Source organism: Tamandua tetradactyla, chromosome 2 (genome assembly GCF_023851605.1).
Source record: "Tamandua tetradactyla isolate mTamTet1 chromosome 2, mTamTet1.pri, whole genome shotgun sequence".
Classification (NCBI taxonomy): domain Eukaryota; kingdom Metazoa; phylum Chordata; class Mammalia; order Pilosa; family Myrmecophagidae; genus Tamandua; species Tamandua tetradactyla.
Genome location: NC_135328.1, coordinates 160,971,225 through 160,984,190, shown reverse-complemented (window position 1 = coordinate 160,984,190; position 12,966 = coordinate 160,971,225). Strand labels below are relative to the sequence as shown.

Here is a 12,966-nt window from a genome sequence, read left to right as displayed (position 1 = left end):
TATGACAATGAATTTGGCTACAGCAACAGGGTGGTGGACGTTATGGTCCACACGGTCTCCAAGGAGTAAGAGCCTCTGGACCACCAGCCCCAGCCCCAGCATAAGAGGAAGAGAGAGGCAGCCAACTGCCAGGGAATCCTAGCCCCAATTTGATCCCCCAACACTGAGAATCACCCACCCTCCACAGCTTCCACCCCAGACTCCTGAAGAAGGGAAGGGGCTCAGAGAACCCCTACCTTGTCATGCACCATCAATAAACACTGCACCCAGAGGGAAAAAAAAGAGTACAGTTCAGCTTAAATCTGGATCAAATTGGTAGCATAACCACAAAGAGAATAATTATTTCAGCTTTGAAAACTATACTATTATCTGTTCATACCTCATACTAAGGACCTAAGTAAAGCATCAATTGCATTCAATAATCTTATTCTTCACAATAATCTTAACATTAGTATTTTGAAAAATAGATGACGATATAATGCATAAAGCAAATTTATAATTATGTTAATGTCTTCAGCAATCTAGGATTTTAGCCTAAAAGAAAGGATGCAAAAATAAAATAAAAGATAAGACAAATCCTATAACCTTTACTTTGAATGGAAAAACTCAGTATACATGCATGATTTATGTTTTCTTTCTGAAAATGCTAGCTATTTTCTCTGAAAACATTGACAAGCCTATACAATTTAGCAAGCATAGGGTCAAGGTTTCAGTGTCTAAGTGCCCAAAATCTACATTATTTGTAGAAACTATACTGAGGACAAGAAATGTGCAAGAAGTCTGGAATATCTCTTTGTAACTGAGAGCAAGGAAGTTCTCAAATTCTATTGGATCATGTTAAAATAACACTAGAGCCAACTTGAATGGTTTTCTGCTGACCAATTCAAGAAAATTATTTGCATCAAAAAATAGTGACTACAATGGATTAATATATACATCAAATATAAAAACATCCGTGAGTCATTCTTAAACACGAACGTGGCTTCCTCTGTACTTAGCAACTAGATAACTCAGCAACATTTTAGCCACCAAGTCGTATTCCTGCAAATGCATCAGCCAAATCCTCCTACCCCGCATCTGAATCTGGGGTGCCGTCATACTGTAAAGGACTGTTTTTTTAGAGAAAGGAAAGATCCATATTCCTTCTAAGGAGGAAGAATAACAGGGAGTCTTCTCAAATTTTGTGAGAACAAAGTGTCCTAAGAGTTGCCATTCAAGGTCAGATCCATCTGTGAGACCCGTGGCCCCTCTAACCTAGTGATCCTCATGCCCATTGCAAATTAGAGTCACCTGGGAGCTTTTATAAACTACCCATGCTTGGGCTCTACTTCCAGAGATTCTGACTTAATGGTTCTTGAATGTGGCCTGGCATCAGTAGGGTTGAGAATCTCCCCAGGTGATTCCAATGTGCAGCTGGCATTAAGAACCACTGCATCTTGTACAGCTCTAACCTCCTGCTCTCACTGGGAGGGGCTCTGTGGCGCAGGAATGAGAGTTACGGACGGACTGGGTAGAGAATATTCTGCAGGAAATGTACCTAAAACAACATCACCAACAATAACAAATCACCAAATGCCAGATATGCTACATACATTACTTATTTAATCCTCCAAAACCACTATAAAGGAGATGCTATTCTCATTTTTATAGATGAATAAACGGAAGCACAAAGAAGTTAAATAAATCATCAGTGTTCACAGAGCCAGTGAATAGCTAGGTCTGCATGAATACAAAATCCATACTCTTTCCTTTGTCACACTTCAGAACATTTTCTTTTTGATTCTTAGCTAAAAATAGGCTGCTGTTCAGGTTAAGCAGATAACTGCACAGTATGTGGCAAACATCTTCAATGTTCTTTGTCGAAGAGGCACCTCTGAGGAAGCAAACACTGCCGGGCTTATTTTTACATGTGTGCTAAAGAAGGCATAGATGATCGTGACTTAACTTGAGAGTGCTGCACAGGACCACTGGTTGTTCAGAATAATGCGTTGTTAGCATCAAAATAAAAGTATACATTTTGAGTGCGGTGAAGAATATTTAATAGCCAAAAAACTACTTCTTTCAGCAACAGAGAATATAGAATTTCTGTGTAAGAATTACTTAGGGGACTCAAAGAGCTAGCAGACTTGTCTTAAAAGTGCTTTGGCAAAAATTTTTACTTTTTAAGAATGAGAAAATGTCAACTGTTCAGATTCAAAGTTGGTGAAAACTGTGGGAAAGTTGAAGCCCCCTTCCCCAAAACACACTTCTTGCCACTGCTTCTGTCCCTCAGACAGGAAGGATCTTTACATAACCATCTAATTGGGGTTGAAAGGAATGAATTAGGTATTCTGTAAGCTATAATGCATCCTTATAATTAAATATTACTATTATTGTCCACTCTTCAATGAAATCTCTTGGATTTCCTGTACCTCTTCACCTTTTCCACTCTAAGTCCAGATTCTAATGATATCTAAGAGCCTCTGGTTAACTTTCCTGCCTCCAGCCCTTCTTTCCTTTAATTTATCCCTCCATTGTTGTCAGTTTTGCCATCGACACTCACATCTCATCTTTCATGTTGGTCTCCTATTTTTAAGTTAAATGCAATAAAAGGAGGGCCCTGGTAAGGTCTTAAGTAGGGGTGTGGAAGAGAGATTAACTGTGGTGGAGGTGTGGGAAGCTGAAAGACAAATACCAGAATGATGTCCCAGAAGCAAAACAAAGGTCAAGGGAAAGACAGTCGGGCAAGTCTTACTATTCCAAGAGGCAGCAAGCAGTGGATGTAAAATATGATACCCAATTAAGGAAAACAGAGAGGGCAAGGGCTCAAGTGAGAGGTGGTTCCCTCTCAGGGAATAGATCTAGGAAATATATGCATATACATACTAAGTCATGTATATGCACACAAGGAGATTTTTAATAAATGCACAAAGAGGTTGTTATATGTGCTATAAAAACACATTTTATGTAAAAATAATTAGGGATGTAATTCAATATAGATGGGGTTAGGTGGAGGTCAGTTGGTCTTCTCTGCAGAAGGAATTCTTAAGTGGGAATCTATTAGTTGAATAGGAGTCAGGTGAAGCGGCAAGGAGAGCGCATTGCAGGTAGAAGGAGAAGCATCTGACGTACCACAGAGTAGGAAGAGCTCAGTGCTCTCAAAGGATTGGAAGAGGTCCATGCCTCTAGAACAGAGTGATGCAGAAGATGTGTAACTTCAGATGATGCTTGAGAAGTGGGCAGAGGCCAGATCATAACGGGGTTTTAAAGTCAATGGTAAGGATTTCAGATTTTGTCACAAGTGCAATGGGATGTCACTGAAGCATTTTCAATAGGGAAGTGAGGGGCATTTTATTTCATGTAGCAATATAGGACCATCCAGTGGAAACACCCTACCCCCAACTCCGTCATTCCCCTCGACTGCCACCTATACGTTTTTCTCTGCTGGCATGCTTCCCCAGGGAGCTTTACACCTGACCATATCACTAGTTTGCATCATAGTCTTATCTTTCAAGCTCTCGTATTTGACAAAGACCGATGTATAAAATGCAGTCGGATGTGGAACAGTATATTTTTTGTTCTAATTCTTGCTATCATTTACATTATTGGGTTTTTTTCTTTCAAAATCTTTTCTAGGAACAGCCTCATATCCAAAACCTCACAGAACTCCAGGCTCCACTAAATAAGAATAACGTTTCCCTCTTTTCCTTGGTTACTAAGAAGCTCATCACTCCATTTTGGATTCACTCAATTATATTTTCCTTTGCTGTGAATTTTTGATATAACATTTCCTCAATCCTTCTCCTTTTCTGCTTGTTGCCTTTAGAGCATACTAGGATTATTTATTGTAGTGTTATGCCTTTGTTGTAAACCAATTCAAGACCTTTTTTTGAAATTAGGATGGATACAAATTTTTAAAAATTAACAAAGAAAGAAAAAGCCTCTCCTACCACTCAGTGAACGGATTTTCTCTTTAGCAGCAACAGCCTCAGCCTGGAGGATCCCCAAAACATGGGACTCCTGAGGTTTTTCTGTTTGCTGAACAGCTCTAATTGCTGCAAAGTTATTAAATGTTTATTGATAGGTGGGCCAAATGAAGAAACAATGATCTGTGGTTCTTGTTAAATAATGAGCCATTGGTTATTTAAATATATCAATAGTGTATTATGTGAAATCTTAAAGGTTTTCTAAGTGTAAGGCATTAATAAAGCAATTTGTTTATTAAAAGCATGGATTAAACAAAAGCACAGATCAAATATAACTATAAAAAGAAGGTACTTTATCATCTGCAGAGTAGTACTGTTACAATACAATAAAGACAAATAATTATCCCCTAAGGAACACTGTAACAGCCATTGCTTAATTACAGTTTATTTTTCTTTTCTTCTTGTGATAATTATTCACTCATTCATACTAAGAGATGCTGACAGTTCTCTAACAACATGTTAGTGTTTGTTCCACACACCCAGTGGTTTTCCTTTCATTTTAGTCCTAAAATGAAGGATTCAATTATTTTCAGATCTTAGCTTTGTTTTAATGGTGTCTACGTCTATTTAGATTTATGATTCTCTAATTTAAAACGTTAGACCAATTTCATTTTGATATTTGAGAGATAATTTGAATGTCATTAAAATGTCGAGAACTTTTCAGTCCTAACATTATACATGCATTCAAGTTTTAAAGACAAGCCAGGATAGCATTGGAACTTGGAGTCACAAAGCTTAGGTTTGAAGGGCAGACTGTGCACACACTAGCAGAGTGTGAACGTGGACAAATAAATTAATCCCTCTGGGTCTCTCTTTATTCATTTTTATGATCGAGTTGGTAGTCACTCCTTTGCCCAACTCATCATGTTGTCATGAGATTCAAATGGAATAATGGCTGGAAAACTGTTGACTTTGAAAACCCTAAAGGTCTTGCCAAGTATCAGTTATAGGACATGCATCCATTCCTTTCAAAAACATGTTCTGAACACACACGAGGAGCCAAACACCGTGATGGTGCCAGAAATACTCAGATAAATGTTAGAGTAGAAGAAGATGAGGTGATGATTATGACAATCTCATAGGTTAAAGGTGTACATAATGTGTTTTCTTTCTTATGCTATTTTTAGGTAGCAACAGCAGTGTTTTATAATGTGCTTATGATATTTCCTCTTACTGAGCATTTTTAATTTATGTTTTACTCATTTTAGAAGCAATAATTTTATTCCAACATTCACAAATTGTATATGCTGAATGTGAACAATTAAATAACAAACTGAAATGCTCGATTTGCAAACAGGATACAGTTTATGGTTCTACTATTTCTGGACAGAAACTACTCAATTTTTTAAAATTGGTGAATGCTAGCGGGCTTTGTGTTGGGTTACCACTGTTAACTCTGAATCACCCTTCCTCTTCCTGCTGTGGACTGACAGTGAACCCAAGCCGAGTTTCTTTTTTTTTTATTTTTATTAATAAAATCAATCAACATACAATATGAACATTATTTTTTATCACATAGTTGTATATTCATCATCATGATCATTTCTTAGAACATTTGCATCAATTCAGAAAAAAGAAATAAAAAGAAAACAGAAAAAAAATTCATACATACCATACCCCTTACCCCTCCCTTTCATTGATCACTAGCATTTCAATCAAATAAGTTAATTTTAACATTTGTTCCATCTATTATTTATTTATTTTTTATATATATGTTTTACTCATCTGTCCATAAGGAGCAGCATCAGACACAAGGTTTTCACAATCACACAGTCACATTGCAAAAGCTATATCATTATACAATCATCTTCAAGAAACACAACTACTGGAACACAGCTCTACATTTTCAGGCACTTCCCTCCAGCCTCTCTGTTATGCCTTAACTAAAAAGGTGATATCTATTTAATGCATAAGAATAACCTCCAGGATAAAACCTCTTGATTCCGTTTGGAATCTCTCAGTCATTGACATTTTATTTTGTCTCATTTCTCTCTTTCCCCTTTCGGTCGAGAAGGTTTTCTCAATTCTCTGGTCCTGAGTCCCAGCTCATTCTAGGATTTCTGTGCAATGTGACCAGGAAGGTCCACACCCCTGGGAGTCATGTCCCATGTAGAAAGGGGAGGGCAGTGAGTTTGCTTGTCATGTTGGCTGAAAGAGAGAGGCCACATGAGCAACAAAAGAGGTTCTCTTGGGGGTGACTCTTAGGCCTAATTTTAAGTAGGCTTAGCCTATCCTTTGTGGGGTTAAGTTTCATATGAACAAACCCCAAGATTGGGGGGCTCAGCCTATAGCTTTGGTTGTCCACACTGCCAAGCCAAGTTTCAATGCAAACCGTCACAGAGAAAAAACTTTTGAAATGTGCTGTATCATCTGTTTTTCAGGAGTTTATTTCAGAGTCAGAAGCAGAAATGGCAGGAAGAACTCCAGGAGCAAGAGAAATGTGAGCTGGAGTTACTTCAGGGGCAGCAAGAGATGACAAGATTAATTATGCCGATTTCAAATACGTAGGGAGCATTTACCATGTCCAGTGCACTGTGCAAGGGACAAGAGGATGCAGCAGTAAATACAGACATGCTACCCCCTTCCTGGAGTTTGGACAAGTGAGGAAGAGTTTAGAGAATGCATCTTCTAGGCTTATGCACCTGAGAAGGCCTGGCAGCAGGAAGGAATCTGATTCTTTTAAGTGGCTGCTGGAGTATAGACGGCATGTGTTCTGTATATAGTTGTGTCCCTCACAATGTATGTACAAGATTGTGCACACAGAGATGAAAAATAGATATTTTTTAATCCACAGCAAAAGATAAACACCAATAACAGTGGCACCAGTGGATCACCTGCCCTTCCTACACCCTGTCTTTGAAGGTCAGGAACATTCACATCTTCAGTAAAAGGTAAATCACTAAGCATTTACTTCCTATGCCATATAGGAAGATGAGGAAATATAATAAAATGATATGTAGGAAAGCAAGTCTAAGAAATATAAAACATTACCAAAATTTGCATTGTTAATCTTTAGAACAACTGGAATAAACAGAACATTAAAAAGACCATCAAGGAAGAATCTGGATTAGTTTCAATTCTTAAACATGTCGAAGAACAGAATGTTTCTAAGACAGAAATAGCTATTTCTGTGTCAGTGTCAGAGTCTAACAGACTTGACTTGAGAGAGAAAGAGGAAGTGCCAAGGCTGTCAACTTGATCAAATCTCGCAGACTATTGCACCTGAGCCGTGACAAGAGGTCAAAGGTAAAGGATTTGGCTAATGATCCCTATCAGTGAGTTTGTATATCTCCCCCACTGAATCAAACTCTTGTTCTGATTATATATTGATACACACATAGGGAGATATACATGCTACGAGGAGACTTGTTAAAGCTTCATTTTGGGGGTAATGAAATAATATACGCCATTATAATCTGCCAATAATTATAGAACTAATGAGGTTGAGCATCTTTTCCTATGCTTACTGTCCATCTGCATATACACAAATCTTTGGAGATATGTCTATTCGAGTGCTTTGCTCACTTTTTAAATGAGTTATTTGTCTTTTTATTGTTGAGTTGTAAGAGAATTTTATATGTTCTAGGTACTAGGCCCTTACCAGATATATGATATGCACATATTTTTATTCCATTCTGTGAATTGCCTTTTCACTTCCTTCATAGTGTCTTTTTAGGAACAAAAGATTTAATTTTCATGAAATCCAATTTATCTATATATTCTTTTGTTGCTTGTGCTTTTGGTGTCATATTTAAGAAACTGTTGCCTAATCCTAGTTCACAAAGATTTATACCTATATTTCCTTCTAAGAATTTTATAATTTTAACTATTAAATTTATGTCTTTAATCCATTTTTAAATTAATTTTTGAAAATAATGTATGGTAGTGATCAAAATTAATTATTTTGCATATGGATTTCCAATTATCCCAGCACCATTTAAGAGATTATTCGTTCCCTTTTTTAAGAGATTATTCATTCCTCATTGAATAATCTTGGAACCCTTGTTAAAAAGTCAGTTGACCAAAGATGTTTGGGTTTATTTCTGGACCCTCTATTCCATTGGCCTGTATATCTATCCTTAAGCCAGCATCACATTGGTTTAATTACTGTAGCTTTGTAGGAAGGTTTGAAATTCGGAAGTGTGAGTCTTCGAATTTTTTTTTTTTTTTTTCAAGAATGATTTGTCTGTTTGGGTTCCTTAAAATTCCATATGAATTTTAGGTTCAGCTCATCCTTTTCTTCAAAAGACAGTTGGAATTTTCATAGGGATTGCATTGAATCTGTACATCAATTTGGGGAGTATTACCATATTAACAATATTAAATCTTTCAACTCATGAACATGGAATGTCTTTCCATTTATTTATGCCTCCTTTAATTTCTTTCAACAATGTTTTGTAGCTTTCAGATATGTCTTGTACCTCTATTAAATTTATTCCTAAGTATTTTACTCTTCTTGAAACTATTATAAATGGAATTGTTTACTTAATAACTTGTGATAGAAGTGCAATTGGTTTTTGTATGTTGATCATGTGTCCTACAACTTTGCTGAACTCCTTTAGGTTTCTCTGTATATGACCACATCATCTGAACAGACATAGTTTTACGCCTTCCTTTCCAATTTGGATGCTTATTTCTTTTTTCTGCCCAATTTCCATAGTTAGAACTTACATTATAACGTTGAGTATAAGTGGCAAGAGCAAGCATCCTCGTCTTCTTCCTGATCTTGTTCTTGATCTTGTCTCATTGCTGGGGGAAAGTATCCAAGTCTTTCATCATTGATTATTATTTTAGCTATGGTTTTCTCATAAATGAACTTTATCAGGTTGAGGAATTTCCCTACTCTTCCTAGTTTTCTGAGTGTTTTTAACATAAAAAAGATGTTGGAGTTTGATAAATGCCTTTTCTGTATCAATTGAGATGATCATGTTGGGTTTTTTTCCTTCATTCCATTATTATGGTGTAAACATTAATCAATTTTCATTTGTTAAACCACCCTTGTAGTCCTGGAGTAAATTCCACTTGGCCTTGGTGTGTAATCATTTTAGTATACTGTTGGATTCAGTTTGCTAATGTTTTGTTGAAAATTATTGCATCCATATCATAGGGGATGTTGGTTTCTGATTTTCATTTCTTGTGATATTTTTATCTGGAGTTGATACCAGGGTAACACTATCCTCATAGGAATTGTTCCCTCTTCTTTTTTTAGGAAGAGTTTGGTAAGATTGGTATTAATGCTTAAAAATTTGGTATAATTTGCAAGTGAAGCCATCTACTCTTGAGGTTTTCTTTGCTGAAATTTTTATTGTAGTGAAACATATATAATATAAAAATCATTTTAACCATTTATAAGTGTACATTCAGTAATATTAAGTACACTGACAGCATTGTGTAAGTTTCACCACTATCTATTTCTTTAACATTTATACCAACCCAAACAGAACTTTGTACCCATTAGGCACTAACTCCTATTCTCCCCTCCCCCAGCCCATGATAATAACTATTCTGCTTTCTGTCTCTATGAATTTGCATGTAGTAAGTAACTCATATGAAAAATTGTACAATATTTGTCCATTTGTTTCTGACATATTTCACTCAACATGATGTTTTCAAGGTTCATCCATGTTGTAGAATGTATGGGCATTTTGTTCCCCTTTATGACTGAATACTATTTCATTGTATGCATATACTACATCTTTTATCCATTTGCCTATCCATTGATGAACACTTGGTTTGCTTCCACTATTTGGTTATGGTGAATAATGCTGATATGGAGATTGGTGTCCAAGTATCTGTTCCAGTACATGTTTACAATTCTTTGGAGCATCTTCCTAGAGTGGAATTGCTGGGTTATATGGTAATCCTATGTTTAATTTTCTGAGGAACCACAAAACTGTTTCCACAGTTGCTGCACCATTTTACATTCCCACCAACAATGTATGAAGATTCCTTTTTATCTGCATCTTTAAAAGCCCTAGTCATTTTCTTTTTTTAAGTAGTCGTCCTAATGCATATGAAGTGGAAACTCATGGTTTTGATTTGCATTTCTCTATTGGCTAATGATGTTGAGCATCTTTTTCATGTGCTTATTGATCATTTGTATGTTTTCATTGTACCAATATCTACTCAAGTCCTTTGCCCAGTTTTTAATTAGATTATCTTTTTGTTGTTTTGTTGTAGGATTTCCTTATATAATCTGGATATTAAGCCTTTATTAGATATATGGTTTCCAAATATTTTCTCCCATTCTTCAAGCTGTCTTTTCACTTTCTTGATAACATCCTTTGAAGCACACAAGTTTTTAACTTTGATGTAGTCCAATTTACTTTGCTTTTTTTAGTGCTCAAACTTTTGGTGTAAAATTTAAGAATCAGTTGTTTTACAAAAGTTCATGTAGGTATTTCCCTATGAATTCTTCTAAAAGTTCTATAGAATTAGCCGTTATTTTTAGGTTGTTGATCCATTTTCAGTGAATTTTGTATATGGTGAAAGATAGAGGTCCAAATTCATTCTTTGTATGTGGATTTCCAGTTGTCCCAGCACCAGTGTTGAAGAGATTACTCTTTCCCCATTGAATGAACTTGGCACCTTTGTCAAAAACCAACTGTCCAGAGATTAATGGGTTTATTTCTGGTTCAGTTCTATTCCACTGGTGTATATACCTAACTGGATGATAGTCACGGCACTATTTTAATTACTGTGGTTGTGTAGTAAGTTTTGAAATCTGGAAGTATGACTCCTCCAACTTTTTTCTTCTATTTCAAGATTGTTTTGGCTCTTCAGGGCCCCTGGCCATTCTATGTGAATTTGAAGATTGGTTTAACTATTTCTGCAGAAAGACTGCTGGAGTTTTCATAGGGATTGTATTAAATCTGTAGATTGTTTTAGGTAGTGGTGACATCGTAACAATATCAGGTCTACCCATCCATAAGCAGAGGATATCTGCTCATTTATTTATGTGCTTTAATATTTTAGGCAATATTTTGTAGTTTTGGTATGCAAGGTTTCCACTTCCTTCAGTACATTTATTCTTGTTGTTGTTGTTGTTTTTAATGTTTTAGATGCTACTGTAAGTGGAATTGTTTTCTTAATTTCCATTTCAGATATTTCATTATTGGTGTATAGAAAACAACTAATTTTTTATTATAGATCTTTTACCCTGCTACTCTGATTAATTTCTTTAACCCTATTTTCTTTTTTTGTGGTTTCTTTGGGATATTCTATATAGATAGAACCATTCTGGAGGCAGAGCAAGATGACAAAGTGGCACAGTGAGGGGTGGAACTTAGTTTGTCCTTCAGAGCAGCTAGTAAGTAGCCCAGAATGGTACAGGACAATTGTTTGGGGGACTATCAGTGACTGGACACATGGTGCACACCAGTCTGAACCAGGTGGAAAGGCTGAGATCCCACACAGAACTGTACATCCCCCGAGTTGTGGAGTCCAACCTTCTGCCATGGGCATGGCAGGCTGGTTCCCTGAGAGGAAAAGAAACAGATTTTACTAGTAGCAAGGTCTTAGCTCAACCAGGCTCCAATTGCAGAATTAATTAACAAATTCCGACTCCTGAAAACAGGCTCTCGGCACAGAAAAACCTGGAATTAGCACTAAAACAGCTAGGATTTTTTGTCCCAGTAGAGAGGGAGCTGGGCTGATGGAAAAATTTTTTTTAACCAAAGGTTTTTTGAGTTGGATAGCACAAAATACTGGAAAATGGCTGGACCCCAAGAAAAGGGGACACACAGAGCCTGGAGATACATACGGCCACAAACCAACTCAACTCTTGATTGGCAAATCCAAGCAGCTGGGGTCTGGTGCTGAAAAGACTTGTTTTTACTTCTAAGGAGCTCATTAAATAGAACTGCAAGCACTCAGGCTCCAGCACTGCCCCAGACAAGGGTGGAAATAAGGCTTATCTGAGAGACAAAGTAACTAGTCAGGTGAAAGGGGTTAGTTCCCTAAAGGGTGTATCCTCCCCAAGAAGAAGGGACCAGGGCACAACTCAAGTGCAATCCATCTTTCAAGGAATTCAGTCCACAGGGGCTAGAAAAAAGAAGCAATCAAAGTCATCCAACTACCTCACCTCTGTCTCAACCACACCCTTGCAGGGAGTCTGCTGAAATTAAAGGTACCACATCACTTTAAGATGGGAAGAAGCTGTAAGCAGACAAATACCACCTGCTGGGCAAGAGAGGAAAAGCATAGAGTTTAGAGGCTTGATAAGAAAATCTAACAACCTCCTGGGTCTTACCCTCAGGAAAAACTGATGCTGGCTACTCTCACCTCCTGACACATGGGCCTGTCAGGTCTGGGAAAATCTAACTGGTGTTAAAAATATCTGAAGAAGAAAAAAGGGCTTCTGTCGTGAGTGGCACACGTAGGGCGCCTCGGTTGCTCTTCGTGCGGAATCGACATCAAGAGATTTCGGAAGCATAATTTTTGTTGCCAGGGCAGCTGGTGATCGTTGGTCCCGGCGGAAAAAAAAAAAAAAAAAAAAAAAAAATCTGAAGAGACCCTCCTCAAAAAAAAAAAAAAAAAAAAAAAGACTTCATATGTGCAGAGCAAGAAACAGAAAAACAAGAACTGAAAAAGCCTGATCAGTTAAACAGAATCTATGGTAGCAGTCTAGAATAAGTTGAACTGAATGTCAAAGAACAGATAGAGAACAAAGGCATCCAGCAAGAAAACCCTAGGTAAAAGAGTGAACACAATCTCCAGAATAAACTACTAAAAAAAATCAAATGCTTAGATGCCAGCAAAAAATAAGGCATCATACTAGAAAAATTGAAGATATGGCCCAGTCAAAGGAACAAGCAAACACAACAAATGAGAAATAGGAGTTGAAACAACTAATTCAGGATATTCAAATAGACATGCAAAATCTCATCAAAAACCAAATCAATGAGTTGAGGAAAGAAGACAAAGAAGACACTGGGTGAACATAAAGAACTCAAAAGTTTGAAAAAAACAAATCGCAGAATTTATAGGAATGAAAGGCACA

At 36.9% G+C, this 12,966-nt stretch overlaps 1 non-coding gene across 1 annotated transcript; it reads left to right on the top strand.

Moving 5' to 3' along the window:
• The first annotated feature begins 12,313 nt into the window (after positions 1-12,313).
• On the top strand, positions 12,314-12,446 carry LOC143675378 (U11 spliceosomal RNA). The gene has a single exon (XR_013171604.1). It is a non-coding gene; the product is annotated as a U11 spliceosomal RNA (small nuclear RNA).
• The last annotated feature ends 520 nt before the right edge of the window (positions 12,447-12,966 follow it).